Source organism: Lutra lutra, chromosome 4 (assembly GCF_902655055.1).
Source record: "Lutra lutra chromosome 4, mLutLut1.2, whole genome shotgun sequence".
Classification (NCBI taxonomy): Eukaryota; Metazoa; Chordata; class Mammalia; order Carnivora; family Mustelidae; genus Lutra; species Lutra lutra.
The window spans coordinates 1,509,734-1,527,613 of NC_062281.1; the positions used below are offsets into that span (position 1 = coordinate 1,509,734).

General features: G+C 60.5%; 1 pseudogene; it reads left to right on the forward strand.

The window, feature by feature from the left end:
* The first annotated feature begins 5,954 nt into the window (after positions 1–5,954).
* LOC125099306 (cytochrome P450 11B1, mitochondrial-like) lies at positions 5,955–15,234 on the forward strand (annotated as a pseudogene).
* The last annotated feature ends 2,646 nt before the right edge of the window (positions 15,235–17,880 follow it).

Below are 17,880 nucleotides of genomic sequence, written 5' to 3' on the forward strand. Positions count from 1 at the left end.
AATAGGTCTGCGGCTAATATAAACACTTTAATGAAATCCGAGTGAAACTAGAGGGGCAGGTGACCGCTGGATTGGCACGAAGCCATGGGGGTGACCACCATCTCACAAGTAACTTTGCTTATAGAAGAATAAGAGCATATGGGGTGCCTGGGTGGCTCAGTGGTTTAAAGCCTCTGCCTTTGGCTCGGGTCATGGTCCTGGGGTCCTGGGATCGAGCCCCGCTTCGGGTTCACTGGTCAGCGGGGAGCCTGCTTCCCCCTCTTTCTCTGCCTGCCTCTCTGCCTACTTGTGATCTCTGTCTGTCAAATAAACAAATAAAAATCTTAGAAGAAGAAGAAGAAGAGCATAGAAAACATGACAAAAGAAGAAGATACAGTCAAAAAATGGCATGGGGATTTTCCTAAAAGAAAAAAATCTACAGATAACTCTTAGGAATGAGAAATGGAAGAGCAGAGCATAGAAACTGGGGGTAAGTGAAATATTACACATTACACATAGGTGAAGAGTGAGTAAGAAACTGGGGTGTAAGCTGTCAACGTCACAGCAGGGATTTTGCCAGCAAAATGGGAGTTTCAGAGAACTGCAGGACAGGACGAGCAAGCAACAGCTGAGCCACAGTCTAGCCCCACAAACAAAGGGCAGGAATGTTACTTTAGGGTAAAGAAGAAGGAAGTTGGGAGAGTGGGTTTGAAGGAAAGGCCACCGGAGGCTAGCAGGGCTCCAGGCTGATGCTGGCTTCTGGTGGCTGAGCTGCAGGGGGTGGTGACTTCGTGTGGGAGCCCCATCTTTCCCTGCGGGGGCCCATAACTCATGGTGTTTCCTGTGACAGACATGGAGGGGTAGGGACCCCTTCTGGCCTCCCCTTCTAGCTCCCAGAGTCCACATCCATAAGGTTTTCCTTTACTCTTTTTCACAAAGCTAAACACATTCCTTAAATGAAATTCACAGAAAGGAAAAGAGATGGGAAATGCAGCAAGAGACCCAAGTGCTTGGCCAGTGGAGGACACAGTGTAGAGAAGCAGGGAGAACTCCAAAGAAGTCAAGGGAAGGGGAAGCATAGGCAAGATTCAAAGTAAGAACCGTGGAGGATTTGCCAAGGGGGCTGAAGGGCAGGGCAAGGGAGATGGGAGGTATGGATGGTTTCCTCAGCAAAACGTTTCCGTTGTATGGGATGAAAAGAGACTTGCAGGTGGGTAGCAGTGATGGACACAGAACGAGCTGATTGGACTTAATACCACTGAGCTGAGCACTACAAAATGGTCAAGAAGGTAAAGTTCTTACTCCGCGCGTCTTAAAACCACGAAAAAACGACACAAACGGAAAACATGGGTAATCTGAAAACAGAACGTGAAGTATAATTATTCTACATCAGTTATCACACGTATGTCAACAGAATGAATTTGGGAGGAAAAGACGCCGAGTTGAGATGGGCAACCAGACACCTCTGCACGGCACTCCAGGAGCCACTGTCTCCGACGCAATTTCCTGAGAGGTTGAGAGTCGCAGGATGGAAATATACATCCCAGGCAACGGTGGCCAAAGGAAAAGGCTGCATCCGTGCTGCTGGGGTGGGAGGTGCACCCATGTCTTCCGTGGACCAGGGGAGGGCCCCTGGGCCTGTGAGCCAGCATGGGTCCCTCTTGCTACCCACTCAGTAGTGGGATGGGGGCACCCGGGCAGGCGTGGGTGGTGATGAGCACACCTCACCAGCCCTCGGGCTGTCAGCGTCTTCTCCAGTGACCACCTGGAATACAGAGGCAGCTGGCGACGTCAGAACACTGCAAGGGAGAGCCGCGCCAGAGAAGCACCCAGCACAGAAAGCATCAGGTCGGTCCAGCTGCCTGGCTTGGAGAGAGTGACGTCCACTCCGGATGGCAAGATTCGCTGACAGCCCTCTCATTGTCTCGTGCTGTCCCACCTCACACTGGTGAGCAAGCTGGGTGGCAGAGGGTCAGAGAGAGGAAGAGGTGTGTGTGCGCGCACAGCGCACGCACACGCACACACACGCACGCACGCACGCACACACACACACACCCTTTCCCACTGCGGGAGCCGGCCTCACGGAGACCCAAGTTCAAAGCAGTGAGCTCTGCAGTTCTCAGAGTGGGGACAGGAAGCAGAAGGTGAACGAGATGCCTGAAACCCAGAGTCACAGGGTAGGAGACGATCCCGGCAGGGAAGCAGGAAGCGCAAAGGTCCAGAGGTTGGAGACACCCATGTTGTGTGGAAAAAGCACCCGAGGGCCCCAAAGAACCTAGTGGGGAGGAGGCACAGGGCGCTGGGCGGCCACTGCTGTCTGCACGTTGGGGCTGTTTGTCCGTTCGAGAAACACTGCCGGAGTCCTCCCCACGTCACCTCTGCCACCCACGAGGCCAGACCCAGGTGCTGGTCCGGCATGGAAGGACAAGCTGAAAGGCCAGCACACTGCACTTGGAGCCCCTCATGTTCCCCGAGCACCGGAGGAGGCGCGCAGAGAGCCCAGACTCGATGCAGGAGCTTCTGGCCACTGTGGGGGCCACTCTCTGCCTGGCGTTCGGATTGGCAGTCTGCCGCTGGCCAGCGATCAGCCTGGGAGGAGGGGAGCTCGGGAATGGCTAGAGGCCGTTTGTCTGCTCCTTGGTCTGTCGGTCTGTCTGGTAGGAGGGGCTCCCGTCCAGAGCTTCACAGCATTGACCAGGTGCCCTGCCCTCTGCTGATCCGCAGCCTGTGGCGGGGGCAAAGCTACCGTCCCCGGGACCCGGCAGCAGCGTGGGGCCTGACTGGGTCCTTCCTGGCCAGAGCAGGCTCCCCGCACTGGTGCCCGCGGACCACTGACATTGGCCTACAGGCCCTCGAGGTCCGTTGCCTTCTCGCGGGGGCCCTCTTCGCAGTGGAAGGAACACCAGACCCAGCCCAAGGCTAGAAGAAGAGCGGGCAGTTCATCCACCTCCCATTCCCAGCGCACCACCTCCCTGTTTCCCCCAACATAAGGCCCGTCGTGGGGTCTCCGTCTCCCCCAGACCTCATGGGGGACCTGACCTTAAGCAGCTATATGTGCTGCTAGACTTCAGTGTCTAGCTTTTTGGCCGTGCTGAAAACCTGATGCCGAGCGTGTGGTGCTGTGATGAGCAGCTGAGACACGTTCCTCGTCACTCGGGGCCGTCTGGTTCCCTGGCCCTGCCCTCGCTGCGGGTCCTTCTCCCTGCAGGCCCTGTGGCAGCGCTGCCCACCCCCGGGGGAAGCCAGCTACCAGCTTGGAAGGCAAAGAGGCGCTTCTCTTGCACCAGGTCACGTGGTGATCCCTGCTGAGCGCGGGAGGGAAGGATGGGAAGAAGGGGGAAGGGAGGGAGGCAGCACCGGCCCCCGCCCGTGTCCATCGCTTCACCTTCAGTGGTGTGCACGTGCGGCCTTGACAGCCCTTTCCCACCGACCGGACATCGGGGTGCACTTGCTCCCCGTTTCTCCCCGGGTTCTCCTAGAGCACCAGTGCACACACAATGCCATGTTGGGAGCATAATATCGTGGTGTGGAAGCCGAGGAAATCCAGGCCATCCCACGTCTGGTTTAGCTTTAGCATAAGTACAGCCGGCCTAGCTCCGGCAGCCGTGTCCGACCCCTGTGCCCAAGGGCTGAACGTTCCCCTACTTTGCTTTAGTAAGTCCCACGCTGCTTTGGTTCCAGGAATCCCCACCCTGCTTTAGTAGCAGGAACCCATAGATACCCCTGCCTTAACTAAGCTCGGGTCCGAGTCCCTGCTCCGCTGTGTTGGCTGTACTTGGGCCCAAGCTTAAGCTTGACAAATAAAACCCTCGTGTGATTGCATCGGTGCTTGGCTCCTGGGTGGTCTCTCGGACGCGAAAACTCGGGCACAACAATGAAATAGAGGGGCGGGGACTCCCAGGTGCCCAGGGCGTGTCCTGTGCGGAGCTCCCTGCTTCCAGAGGAGGGGCCCCCGTGTTCCCCATGACCTGTGCGGCGGGCATTGACAGGCAGCTGATGGGGCCGGGCCGGGCTTGGGTTTGCTGCCCACAGCCCAGGCGAGGGAGTCAGAGAAGCCGCTTGGGGGCGAGCTCCGTCCCTGCGGTTGGGGCCAGGAAGGACCGGGGATAAAGTGTGGACAAGCTGGGGACCCAAGCCCCAGGGCAGGAGGAGGGCGGACCCTGCCGGACTTGCTCCCAGCGGCCCACGTGCCCGCCTCAGCTCTTTTGCAGAGACGGGCCGGGGCTCAGGGTGCCCGTCAACAGATGGTTCTTTTTCCGGACACTGGGCCTTGGGGCGCCCGCCTCATTCAGGGACACCTTGCACTGGCCTTGCCCTGGCCCGCCTCCGACCGTGTTCTTCTCCCTCCCACACTGGTGCGCTGTCAGCAGGAACGGGCAGTGCCAGGGCTGGGGATCTCCCTCTCAGGCCGCTTGGCCCCTCGCCCCCCAGCTCTGCCTCAGAGGAGCCACCCTGCCCCGCCCCCAGGGCCTGCCAGGCCTGTGGGTCCACGGGGAGCAGCAGCCCAGCAGCAGCGCTGACAGCCCTCCTGGGTGCGCACCAAGGAGGAGGCTTCACAAGAAGGGTTTTCCGGAACCTGCTCCCGGGCTCAGGGCTGGGGCGCTGGCCGGCACCGGAGTTCGGGGCAAGTGCAGGACCGTCCGCCGCCGGCACCTCCCTGCTGGAGCCGGCTGCACCGCTCCCCTCCGCAGGAGAGGCTGGCTCCGGGCCACCTGCCTCCCCAGGTCCTCGTGCAGGCTGTGTGGGGACACGGAAAGCCGGCCCCTTGCAATAGCCCTGTCAGGCCTGAGAACGGCAGCAGAGGTCAGGAGGGGCCGGGAGGCGGAGGGCCCACGGGCAGGGACGGGCAACAGGAGTGTCCGGCATGGCGTGGGCCGATGTGCCTCCAGCCTGCCTCTCTGCCCGAGGACCGCTTGGGCCCCCTCCGGGGCTGAGGCACCGCACACATCTCAGCTTACGGAAGGGCCCTGGCCGTCCTGACTCCTCGGCCGCCCCACCTGAAGACCTTCCCCCAAGCCGCCAACCCACGGAAGGGGCAGGAGCAGGGAACGGATTCAGCAGGAGGGGGACCTTGGGAGGAGGCAGGAGCGAGGGGCTTCTGTCCCCTTGTCTGGGCATGGGAAACAATGACGGCGATGGGAATGCTGCCAGGAATCGGGGGGATAGATGCCCTGGGACCCCAAACCGTGGATCCACCCTGTAGAGGGTGACAGCCCACGCCCACAGCACCCCCGCCACAGACTCAACCCTGTGGCCCCTGGCCTGAGCTCGGAGTCTGCACCCAGGAGAGCGCGCTTCCGAAGGAGGAGAAAGGAGGGCGTGGGCACTGAGCGCAGGCCCGGGCGGGCCGGCCACGCTTGGGCCGAGGCGAGCGTGCCTCTCACGGGGCCTCCGCCACATCAGTGCCATCCCCAGGTGTGTCTCTGGATTCCTCTGACTGACCCCCAGCACTGACAGCCCTCGCTGGCGGGGACTCGGTGAATCTTGCCAGCTCAGGGCTCATGGTTTGAGTCCCGGTCCCCTGCACCTAGCCTGAAGCCTGGAGAAGAGCAGACAGAAAGGCCTGTGCGTTAATGGGATTAATGCCCTCCCCCTCCTCCCAGCTCCCATCCCGGGCGGCTCTCCTCTCTCAATAAGATAAGGGAGCCATCCCTCTCGCTCCCTTCCCCCACTGGGAGGACGGAAGGGCCCCTGCCCCCCCCATCGCCGACCCGCCGACCCCACCGAGCCCCAGGCCAGACCCTGCACAGGCTCTCAACAGCCACCCCGCCGCAGGTCTTGCGTAAGTGGGAGACAAGGCACCCATCCATCTCTTTCCTCTTCCTCCCGCCGGAGGCCTCCGGCCCTGACCCCTGCCTTGGGTTTCCTGGCCTGGTCCAGGGACAGCTTCTCCCATGACGTGATCAGGTCGGCCGGTCCAGGCCTCCCGGCGAGATAAAAGGGTTGCGCTGCCCAGGGGCGGAGGGAGCATCAGAATGGCACTGGGGACAAAGGCACGACGGTGGCTGGCAGGGCGCCGGCTGTCCCTGAGCTGTGCACGCACACTGGGCACCAGAGCCGCTGAGGCCCCCAAGGCGGTGCTGCCCTTCGAAGCCGTGCCCCGGTTGTCCCGGCAACCAGTGGCTGCGGCTGCTGCGGATCTGGAAGGAGCAGGGCTCCGAGAACTTCCACCTGGAGATGCACCGGACCTTCCAGGAGCTGGGGCCCATCTTCAGGTAAAGCCCTTCCTGCCCGCCTGGCCGAGAGCACCCTAACCGGCTGTCCCTACTGACGGCCGAGTCCTGGCCGGGCGCCTCGCACCTGCGGGGCCACATCCCCGCCGGGCGCCTGTGGCCTGGGCTCCGTCTGCGCCCTTAGGAAGGCAGGGTGGGGGGGGAGCCTGGGTGGCTCAGCGGGTTAAGCCCCTGTCTTCGGCTCGGGTCATGATCTCAGGGTCCTGGGATCGAGCCCCGCATCGGGCTCTCTGCTCCGCGGGGAGCCTGCTTCCTCCTCTCTCTCCGCCTGCCTCTCTGCCTACTTGTGATCTCTCTCTGTCAGATAAATGAATAAAATCTTAAAAAAAAAAAAAGAAGGCAGGGTGGGAGCCGAGCGGTGGCTGCTCTGGGCCTTTGACCATGGAGGCAGCGGCTCTCAGTGAGGACGGAGCAGTCCCCGGCCGGCCGCTGAGAGGGCGGAGTGCAGACAGCAGAGCCCGAGAGGCTTCCTGGCTTAGACAGCGGGAGGGAGCGCCTGCTCTGAACCGGCGTCCACAGTCTTGCACAAGGGAGAGGCCCGCCAGAGACAGGCGGCTTGGTGCCGCGGAGCGAGGCCCAGGGGAGGACAGGCCCCCCTGGTAGGGCTCTGAGCTTTGTCCCGCAGTATGACGTGGGAGGGACACACATGGTGCACGTGATGCTGCCCGAGGATGTGGAGAGCCTGCAGCGGGCCGAGAGCCCTCAGCCCTGGCGGCCGCTCCTGGATCCCTGGCTGGCCTACCGACAGCATCGTGGGCACAAATGTGGCGTGTTCTTGCTGTGAGAGCCAGGCGGGGTGGCGGTGGCGGGGGAGGGCGGGGGACGGGGCCGGGGCGGGGGAGGGGGGCTCGGGGGGCGCGCCTCCCAGTGCAGGGTCCAGCCAGGTCTGGAAGCCCACAAGCGCCCCTGGCCAGGGAGGACCTGAGCAGGTGGGCCCTGTGTGCGCAGGGGTGGGGAGGGGCAGTGGGACCCCGGCGCCAGAGAGGAGGAAGGATGACCACTGCCACTAGGGAGCACCCACTCTGCGCCCGCCTCCGCGGGTTGTCCCAGCAGGGTGGGCTTCTCCCTTCCTATAGGTTGGGACGGCCCGGGCCTGGGGGAGGGGTCACTGGCCAGGCGTCCATGTCAGCCTGAGGGCCCCCCGGACTGCAGCCCTCTGCACCAGGTCCCGTGTGGGACTTAGAGGTGAGCACAGGTAGCTCGGGATGGAGAGGCTGGGGTGGGGAGAGGGAAGGCAATAGGAAAGGCACCCTTGTTCAGAAGCGAACTCTAAGCGGGTGCCCGTGTGAGCGTGAGCCTGCGCGTGGTGCCCGTGTGTGTGTGTGTGTGTGTGTCTTCCTGGGTGGACCTGTCCGCAGCCCTCGGAATAGGTGTGTGCTGTGTGTGTGGCGGCGCTCCTGTGTGCTCCGCGGTAGGTGCTGTCACGAGCGTGTATCCCGTGTGTGTTTCTCCCGCGCCGGCTGGCGTCCGTCTGTGTTCATGCCCTTGCACGCATGTCTGCACGTGCGTGTGGTTTGAGTCCTTGCGTGCGAGCGCCGCGTGGTGGTTCTGTGTGTGCTGCATACGTGCGAGTGTGTCTCCGTGTGTGCGCGTGGGTTTGAGCGCTCCAGGTGTGCTGTGGCAGTTGTGCGTCTGGGACTTGTGGGTGTGCTCACGCGTGTTGTCCTTTGTCAGCGAGCGCATGTGCAGGTGTCCCCGCTGTGTTATGCGCATCTTTCTGGCATATGTGTTGTGTGCTGGTGTTCAAGTGTGCACGCGATCATTCTCACGACCTGCAGGCAGCCAGCCGAAGCCAAGAAGGTGTTTTCTGCTTGAGTGTGGCTGAGAATGCAGGTCCCTCCCCGCCATGCGCGGAGGGCATCCGCGGAGCCCTCACTGGCTCTGGGCCCTGGTGCTCTTGGAGAAAACTGGTCTAACCGAATCCTGCATCCCCTGTGGGGTAGAATGCTTCTCTCCTCCCCCCCGCCTCCCCTCCCTCCTCCGCCGCCTCCCCTCCCTCCTCCCCCTCCCCCTCCCCCACTTCTCCTCCTCCCCCCCATCCTCCTCCTCCTCTTCTTCTTTTTCTCCTCCCTCTTTCTTCTCATCCCCTTCTCCTTCACCATCCTCCTCCGCCCTCCAACTCCTCCTCCTCCCTTCCCCTTCTGCTGCTGCTGCTGCCTCTTCTGCTTTTTTCCTTCGTCCCCCTCCTCATTCCTCCCCCTCCTCCTCCTCCTTCCCTCTCTTCTTCTTCTTCCCTCTTCCTCTTCTTATCCTTTCTCTTCTTCTCTTTCTCCGTCTCCTCCTTCTCCTTTCCACTCCTTTTCTCCTCCTCTTGCTGCTCCCACTTCTTGCTCACGGAAGTGTACTTCACATGAACTCTCCATTAGGACCCGGTGTACAGTGTAAAATTCAACACTTCCGTGTGCTGCTCAGTGCTCATCACGACACGCGCACTCTTGATCCCCGTCCCCCATCCCCCCAAACTCCCCCGCTCCGCAACCACCAGTTTGTTGTCTGTATTTAAGACTCCGGTTTTGGTTTGAGCTCTCTCTCTGTGTTTGTTCATTTGCTTCGTTCAATTCCATATATGAGCGAAATCTTACGATAATCTGTCTTACTCTGACTGACATTTCTCACTTAGCATAATACCCTCTACGTCCATCCATGTGCTTGCAAATGGCCAAGATCCCATTCTTTTTAGCGACTGAGTAGTATCCCATCATGTATACAAGTATCTATCTGTATCTGTATCTTGGCCGTCGTAAACAGTGCTGCAATAAACACAGGGTGCAGGTATCTTGTCGCCTTTGTGGTTTCATTGTCTTTGGGTAAATAACCAGTAGTGGAACTCGTTTTAGCTTCTTGAGGGACCTCCACACTTTTCTCCAGAGTGGCTGCACCAGTCTGCATTCCCACAACAGTGCACAAGGGTTCCCCTTTCTCCACATCCTCGCCAACGCCCGTTGTTTCTGGTGATTTTGATCTTAGCCATTCTGACCACTGTGAGGTGATGTGTCGTTACAGTTTGATGTGGACCTCCTTGATGATGGGTGATGCTGAGCGCCTGTTCACGTGTCTGTGGCCATCGCTAGGTCTTCCTTGGAAGAAGGTCTCTTCTGGTCTTCTGCCATTTTTAATGGGATCGTTTGTCTGCTCCGTGTGCTACTGCTTGAGTTCTTTGTATGCTTTAGATATTAAGGTTATCATACGTACCATTGGCAAGTATCTTCTGCCACTCAGCAGCTTCCCCCTTTTCCTTCTGTTGATGGTTTCTTCGCTGTGCAAAACCTTTCCAAATTTTGGCCAAGTGCGGATAGCTTAATTTGCTTTTCTTTCCCTTGTCTCCCGAGACACATCTAGAAAAATGTTTCTATGGCCCATGGCAGAGTCATTACTGCCTGCGTTGTCTTCTAGGAGTTTTGTGGCTTCAGGTCTCACACTTGGGTCTCTCATCCATTTCAAGTTTATTTTTGTGTGTGGCGTAAGGAAGTGGTCTGGTTTCATTCTTCTGCACGGGGCTGTCCAGGTTTCCCAGCGCCATTTGTTGAAGAGGCGGTCTTTCCCCATTGGGTGCTCTTGCCTCCTTCGTCAGAGGTTGGCCATACAATTGACCGTACAATCATGGGTTTGCTTCTGGGCTTTGTATCCTCTTTCATCGATTGGTGTGCCTGCTTCTGTGCCAGCACCACACAGAATTGATCACTAGGGCTTTGTCGTATGGGTGGAAATCTGGGGTTCTGGTACTTCCGGCTTCCTTCTTCTTTCTCAAGGTTGCCTTGGCTAGTCAAGGTCTTTTGGGGCCCCATACAAAATTTAGCATTCGTTGTTCTAGTCCCGTGAAAAATATTGCTCTTGTGATAAGGATTGCACTGAACTGCACAGACATTTTAACAAGACTGGTTCTTCCTAACCATGAGCATGGGATAGCTTTCCATTTCTTTCTGTTGTCTTCCATTTCTTTCACCTGTGTCCTCACACTTTTCTGAGTACGGGGCTCGTACCTCCTTGGTTAAGTGTATTCCTAGATATTTTGTTATTTTGGGTGCAACCATAGATGGGATTGTTTTCTTCGTATCCTTTTCTGCTATTTCATTATTGGTGTACAGAAATCCAACAGGTTTCTGTGTATTAATTCTGTGTCCTCGCGACCTAACTGAATTTAGTTATCAGTTCTTTTTGTTTTTGTATTGGTTTTATTGCTGGGCACCTTAGGGTTTTCCCTCTATATAGTATCATGGCATCGACAGGTGGGAAGAACATTTTATTACTTCTTCTTTACCCACTCAAGGTGTAGCCACAGCAATCAGACAAGAAAAGAAACAAAGGCATGCAAATGGGAAAGGAAGAAGTACAGTTCTGGGCTCTGTTTTGAGCACATGACATGACCCGTGGTTTGGCTCCTGCCCTGGAGGACCAGGAGACAGGCCGGGACAGGACTAGGTGTGGCCCCGACGGGTGCTGACGGGCCCAGCAAGGGGCCGGCAGGTGTGCACAAGTGAACGCCAGGAACCCACGTGGCATGGCCACGGAGAAGTTCTGGGTCAGCCCCTCTTTAGACGGGAGCACGCTGGGCACAGCACACAAGGCCTCCCTCAGAGAAAGGGCTGCGGCTGAGGCCGACAGGCAGGCATCTGCCCCTCAGGACCAGCAGGCAGCTCCCTGCCCCACCCGTCCCCTTGGAGACGGAGAAGGTGTGTCCGGGGCTGGCCCCGAGCTGCTGACTCTGGCTTCCCTGAAGCTCCTCTCTCTGCTCTCCAGAAATGGGCCCCGAATGGCGCGTGAACCGGCTGAAGCTCAACCCAGACGTGCTGTCGCCACAGGCGGTGCAGAAGTACATCCCATGGTGGACGGGGGTGGCGAGGGATTTCTCAAAGGCCCTGAAGTCGAGAGTGCTGCAGAAGTGCCCGGGGGCAGCCTGACGCTGGACATCCAGCCGAGCATCCTCAACTACACCGTAGAAGGTAGGGAGGTGCCGGGCTCTGGGGGGCAGGGGCGGGCCAGGAACCGGAGCGGGCCTGCGTGGCTGTGCCGCAGGAGGCCCCTGAGGCCACCGGCCGCCCGAGGCTCATCGCCGCGCCCTCTCCGCAGCCAGCAATTTAGCCCTTTTGGAGAGCGGCTGGGCCTCCTTGGCCACAGCCCGAGTCCTGCCAGCCTGCACTTTATCCGCGCCCTGGAGGCCATGCTGAAGTCCACCGCGCAGCTCATGTTCATGCCCAGGGACCTGTCACGCTGGACGAGCGCCAAGGTGTGGAAGGAGCACTTCGAGTCCTGGGACTACATCTTCCAGTATGGTGAGGCCCAGAGATGGGGCAGTGCTGGGTAGCAAGGACCCCAGGGCCCCCAATATCACTCACCGAAATCGGGGTGGGGGGTGCTGAGGCCCCATCACAGGCTCATGGCGTCTTCAGGGCCCAAGAGACTTGGCAGGGAGGCTGGTCTGGGCCGGTCCTGAGCATCTGGCACAGGAACAGGGAGTCTCGGGGCTGTGGTGGGCTGCCAGGTAGAGGGATGAGGACAGGGGCTGCTCAGCACCAGGCCCAGGCCCCTGTTCTCCCTGCCGCACAGCCAACAACGCCATCCAGAAAATCTACCAGGAGTTGGCCCTCGGCCGCCCACAGCACTACAGCGGCATCGTGGGGGAGCTGCTGATGCACCGCGGACATGACCCTGGAGGCAGTCAGGGCCAACCTCCATCGAACTCACCGCCGGGAGCGTGGACACGGTCAGGCCAGCAGCCGCCCTGCCCTAGCACACGGAGCCTCGTGACTGCAGGCAGTGTCCCCCCATGCCACATGGCTCCTACAGCCCCTGTTTGGAGCCGCTGGAAGCCTCTGATCTGAGGAGGTTGGGGGGGGGGAGAGGACTCAGGAGCTGACCTTCCAAGAGAAGGGTTTGCAGATGCTCTGGAGGGAAGCGTGCTCCGGGCCCAGTGCGGAATGGGTGAGGCCCAGGGACATGCAGCAGCGCAGACCCCTGCAGACGTCTGGGCCCTGGGAAGGAGAGGGGGCTGAGGGGCAGCTGCACAACCAGGGATGCCCGCACAAGGAGCCCCTGCCAGGGTCACAGTCCGTTTGGCTCTCATTACAGAGGCTTTGGAGGTGATGGGCTGAAGACACAGAGGGCAGCACGAGGCTCCAGCTTGTGGAAGAGAGAGCTGCTGGCAGCCCAGCCCAGGGCCTGGGGGTGTAGGGAGGTGCAGGCAGGTCCCAGGGTGTGGAGTGCAGTGAGCCTCCTGCCCTACAGCCAACCTTCATCTGCCAGCATCCCTGAGGTCCCGCTCTGGGCCGGGCCCGCAGGCTTCTGAGCAGAGGCACAGAGCCCTGGCTGGAGAAAGCCCTTGAGCAGAGGCTGCGGTTCGGCCAGTTAGGGTCCAGGGTGGCCCGTTCCTGTTGGGACCCCGGGGTCTGGGTTGACCTGCCTATGGGAGCCCAGGGGACATCACGCAATGGGTGCCAATGGGTCTGGGGATGAAGGGCTACACCCCCCACCCCCCCACCTATACACACTTGAGTAGATGGACCCCCGAGGAGGGTGAGGAGCAGGGGGGACGGGAGGAGGTGGCCTGGGTCTTCACCAAACGTGGGGACACCTTCCCTGAGCGATTCAATGGAAGCAGATGAGGCGAGTGTTAGATCTTGAGGTCTCAGATCCCCAGGGTCGGTGCTTCCCTGGGCACGCAAGTCCACCCCCGGGGGAAGGGCGTCTTCCTGGGGAGACCCCCTGGGGTCGGAGGTGCGTGGCCTGTGCCAAGGTCTGAGCCCCGCACCCGTGGCTCCCGCAGACGGCCTACCCCTTGCTGATGACTCTCTTCGAGCTGGCGCGGAACCCTGACGTGCAGCAGGCCCTACGCCAGGAGAGCCTGGTGGCCGAGGCCAGGATCACTGAGAATCCCCAGAGGGCAACCACAGAGCTGCCCCTGCTGCGGGCGGCCCTCAAGGAGACCTTGAGGTGGGTGTGGCAGACCCTGGCCGCCCCGGCGGCCCTGGCCCCAGTGTCTGGAGAGCCGTGCTCAGCGGATCTGCAGACAGATCCTGGGGCTGACGAGCGGCTTTGCCCCAGATGCGTGCCCCGTAGCTCCTCTTCTTCTTCCTGAGGGATAGGGGCGCTTCTTCCCCTGGGATCCCGCTTCAGTGCCCTGGGCGCCCCCTCGGCTGTGCCCTCCTCGGCCGGACCGCCCAGGCCCGGAGAGCTTTGCCTGGGCTCCGGAGGTGCAGGGAGCCCGCCCCTCATGGTCTGGGCTTCCGGGTGCCCGAAGCCACTTGTGGGCATGGCGGGGAGCTCTCCTCGCCGGTGCCTCCTGGGCTAGGAAGGCCGCAGAAGGGAAGCGAGGGTCCGGGTGACAGCTGAGGTCCCCGTTGGACGCCCCTGTGCACAGGCTGTACCCCGTGGGCATCTCACTGGACCGGCAGGTGGGCTCGGACGTGGTGCTGCAGAACTACCACATCCCGGCAGGGGTGAGTGGGGCCCCACAGCCCCTGCAGCCGATGCCAGGCCCGGCTGACCTTTGCCCGCAGCGCGGCGCTGACGCTGCCCATCCCCACCTCTCCGCAGACCGTGGTCAAGGTGCTGCTCTACTCCCTGGGTCGAAACCCCTCTGTGTTCCCGAGGCCGGAGCGCTATCATCCCCGGCGCTGGCTGGACAGCAGGAGCTCTGGCACCAGGTCCCCCAGCCTGGCCTTCGGCTTCGGCCTGCGCCAGTGCCTGGGGCGGCGCCTGGCAGAGACAGAGATGCTGCTGCTGCTGCACCACGTGAGCAGGCCTGGGCCGCCCCGGCCGCAATGACATGCCACTGGCAGGGCCCGGCCCGTGGGGGAGTGGGTGGGGTGGGGGCTGGGCGTGCTGGGCGGCCTGGCTGGGAACCACTGGCTTCCCCGGCACGGCACGCAGCCCACGGAGTAGGGCCCAGGAAGGAGGACGAGGGGGGAGGCTAGGCCAGGACCCTGGGGCTGAGCAGTTGTGCAGGTGGAAGCCGCGCCTCTGTCCTAGGTGCTGAACCACTTCCTGGTGGAGACCCTCACGCAGGAGGATATAAAGATGACGTACCAGTTCATCCTGACACCCTCCACCCTCCCGCTCCTCACCTTCCGGGCCATCCACTAGTCACGTCACCATGCTGTGGGGACAGCCGCGCCACCAGCCCCTCCCTGCCTGACCCCAGGCCACCCCCGTTTTCTCCCAAGAGCCCTGCTCCCTGCCCCGGGACACTGTGCGGCCAGCACCTTGCACAAAGGGTCAGGGGGATGACTCTTGGTTGCACGTCCCGGCTGCGCGCTCAGTCCCGCCAGCGCCCTGTCCAGCAAGGAGCACCATCGGAGGGCCTTAGAGCCCCTGTCGCCCCACACTAGCTCCAGGGTCTTCGGACCCGCCCCGCGCCCGCCTCCCTGTCTAGTCTCTCATCGCCTCTGTACTCAACTCTGTTCCCATGAAGAGCGGACAGCTTGTGGTCCCTCGGTCCTGCCTGTTGCCATTTCAAAAGCCTCACTCCTTGTCTGCACGGCTCTCGTCCGGCCTAGAGCTTCGAGCTGGGCTCTCAGTCCCCCTACCTGTTCCGCTCAGGCTGCTTGGGTCCTCCCGGCACTGCCAGGCTCTGGGTTGTGGCTGAAGCACCCAGCCGGGGGACCAGATACGCGGGTCGGGAGTCGTGTTTCCTGGAAGAATGGCCTCCAAGGAGCTGCCGGGGACATCTGGGCCAATGATCCTCCTCTGACAGCTGGGCGGAGGTGAACTCCTCTGGCTGGCCGCAGGGTGACCGACCTCAGAGGAGCCTCTAGAAGAAGGCTTGGGGCCATGTCAGCCAGGCTCAGACACATGCTCCCTTTAATGAAGCCCCCTGTGTGCAGTGCCGGCTGCCCTCTGGCAGTGACCCTCAGGACAGGGGCCAGCCCTGACCTGGGAGGAAGAGACTTTGAACAGCTGAGAGCCGGCTGGGGTCTCCTAGCTGGCAGGAGTGAGCAGTGTGTCCCACGCTGCCTGGGGCCAGGTGACACCCGCGAGTAGAAAGGGGCCGGGAGGCCAAGCTGGGTGGTGGGGTCGCTCTGCTCGCCCTCCGTCCCCACCCCACCCCCACCCTACCCAGGGAGAACCAGGCAAGGCAGTGAGGAGGAGGGGCTGCCCCCACCCCGGTCTGGCCCGCCCTGCCTGCGCCGAGGGGACCCTCGGGCATCTGGTCCTGCCCAGATTCCCTGAAGGAGGGAAGGGATTTGCACCCTTCTGGCTCCAGTGGCCTCGGAGAAGGGCCGCTGCGGGGGGCGTGGGCTTCTCCCGCTCCCGCCAGGCACGGCTGAAGGGGTCGTGGAGCCAGGGAGAAGAGAGCGGCTCCCGGACCCTGCGGGCACAGGCACAAGCGGGCCTGGCCCTTCCATCGCGCCCAGCCCTTCACCCCTCTGAGCCTCGACTGCTTCCCGTGGGCATTCTGTTGGAGAATTCCCACCCCCCCATGCCCCGGGCAGGACACAGCAAGGTTGGCGTCTGGAAGGGGCCCATCTCTCTGCTACAGCAGGCGCTCAGGCAGCGGCTCTGGCTTCCCCCGCGGCTCCAAAGTCGCTTCCTTGTTTGCGGCCCTGCTCTGTGGGATCGCGGGAGGGAGGGCGGGCCTGGAATGGAAGAGGCTCCGCCGGAGGGATCCTCTGTTGCGGGCAGCACACGTATTCACCTCATGGTCACTGCAGCCCTGGCAGGGGAGCGTGGAGCTCATGCGTGCGGGCCAGGCCGGGAAACCGAGGCTCAGAGGGTCCCTCCTGCTGCACAGCCTCGCAGCTCACCCGGGCAGAGGCGCCCTGCGAACCCCGCCTGTCAGGCCCTCCCCGCACCCCTTCCCCCCAGCGGAGGACCTTGGCTTGGCAGTGACCGCACACATCTTGGAAACAACCTCCCAGTAACGGGTCTCGGGGTCAAGGTCATCTCTCGTTTTGCGCGGCTCCCGATGTCTCACTGTGCGATCGCTCGTGGGAGTCCCTTCCCGTGAGTCCCGCTTGGAATTCCCTGAGTCCTTTGGCGGTGGATGTCCCTGGGCTCTTTCTGAAAATGGTCCAGGCGATCTGGAGAGACCCAGCTTGATGATCCTCATTCCTATCTCGACAGGACTTCCCATGCACAGGCTGCCTTGACCTTCACATCGTGGACGTCCCCAAGCGGGACACCTGTGTTTTGGCCAGAGGGGGCCTGGGCTGAGGCCGCACTGCCCCTGGACCTTTCTCTGGATTCTTCCAGTCACCCAAGCATGGTCCCCTGCCCAGGGCCACGTCCTGTGTTCATCCCTCAGCCTGAGGGTTCCCCGAGGACATGAGTGACAAGAACCCTAAGCCAGCATGAGGGCGTTTCTCCTGGTTGTCGGGCGGGAACAGGTGTTCCTCCCGCCTTGTGGACATCAGCTTCCTTCTCTTGTCGCGATACTGCCAGACAGACCATTTCCGCCCTACGCCTTCAGTGTCGGCGTGGTCTTTCACAGTCCCGTCCTGGGGTGCCGGGGTGGCTCCGACGGTTAGGTGTCTGCCTTCAGCTCGGGTCACAATGCCAGGGTCCTGGGAACAAGCCCTGCATCGGGTTCCCTGCTCAATGGGGAGTCTGCCTCTTCCTCTCCTGCTTCCCCTCTTGTGCTCACTTGCTCTCTCTCTCTGACAATAAATAAAATCTTAAAGAAAAAAAGGAGAACATGTGATCTGATGAGCACTAGGTATTACACACAACTAGCAATCCTTGAACGCTACAATCCGTGAACACTACAAAACAAATGATGTGGGGCGCCTGGGTGGCTCAGTGGATTGGGCGTCTGCATTCAGCTCTGGTCATGATCCTCAGGTTCTGCGGATCAAGCCCCACGTCAGGCTCCCTGCTCAGTGGGGAGTCTGCTTCCCACTCTGCCTCTCAGCCCGCTCATGTTCTCTCTCACTCTCTCTCAAATAAATAAATTTCTAAAAAAATAAAATCAAAAACTAGTGCTGTAGTTTATGTTAGCTAATTGAATTTTAAAAGCATTTTTAAAAAGCATTTTTTTAAAGCATTTAAAAAAAATTTTTTTTTAAAAAGCATTTGCTGACTTTTGTGTATCTGTCCACTGGAACGCGAGCCAACAGGAAACCAGAAAAGAAAACGAGGTTCGTACACAAGTGTTTTCAACAACCATGTTCACCATGTGTGAACCATCAGGTCACTCCGCCTCGGTAGACTGCCCACGGGCTCACGCCTTCTTGCGAATACCTTCCTCTACTGCATACCCTTACAAACCACATAGCACCACGTAGATTTTCCTGTAGTTTAAGCAGAATCATTCAGTGAAAAGAAGACTCTAAAAGCCCCTGGAGATCAGCGGCAGGGGTCCCTGGGTGGCTCTTCAGTTGAGTGTCCAACTCTTGACCTCAGCTCAGGGCAGGATCCTGAGTCTCGGGCATCCACTCTGCGTTCAGCGGGAGTCTGCGTCTCCTCTCCCTCTGCCTCTGCCCCAGCTCCTGCTCTCTCTTGCTCTCTCTCTGTGTCTCAAATAAATAAATAAAATCTTCTTTAAAAAAAGTCCTCCCCTTCTGGGGGGTTCCAATCGCAGCTTGATCCTGCCTGGGTCCTACGCCTTCATCCTTTCCCCTTAGAACCGGACCCACCCGACCCCGGGGGCTGCTGGGCTGGCCTCTCCCTTGCCCGACATCGTCCTCATTTCCGTATTTTAAAGATGTCCTGTCCTTTCTGCCAGCCAGGCATG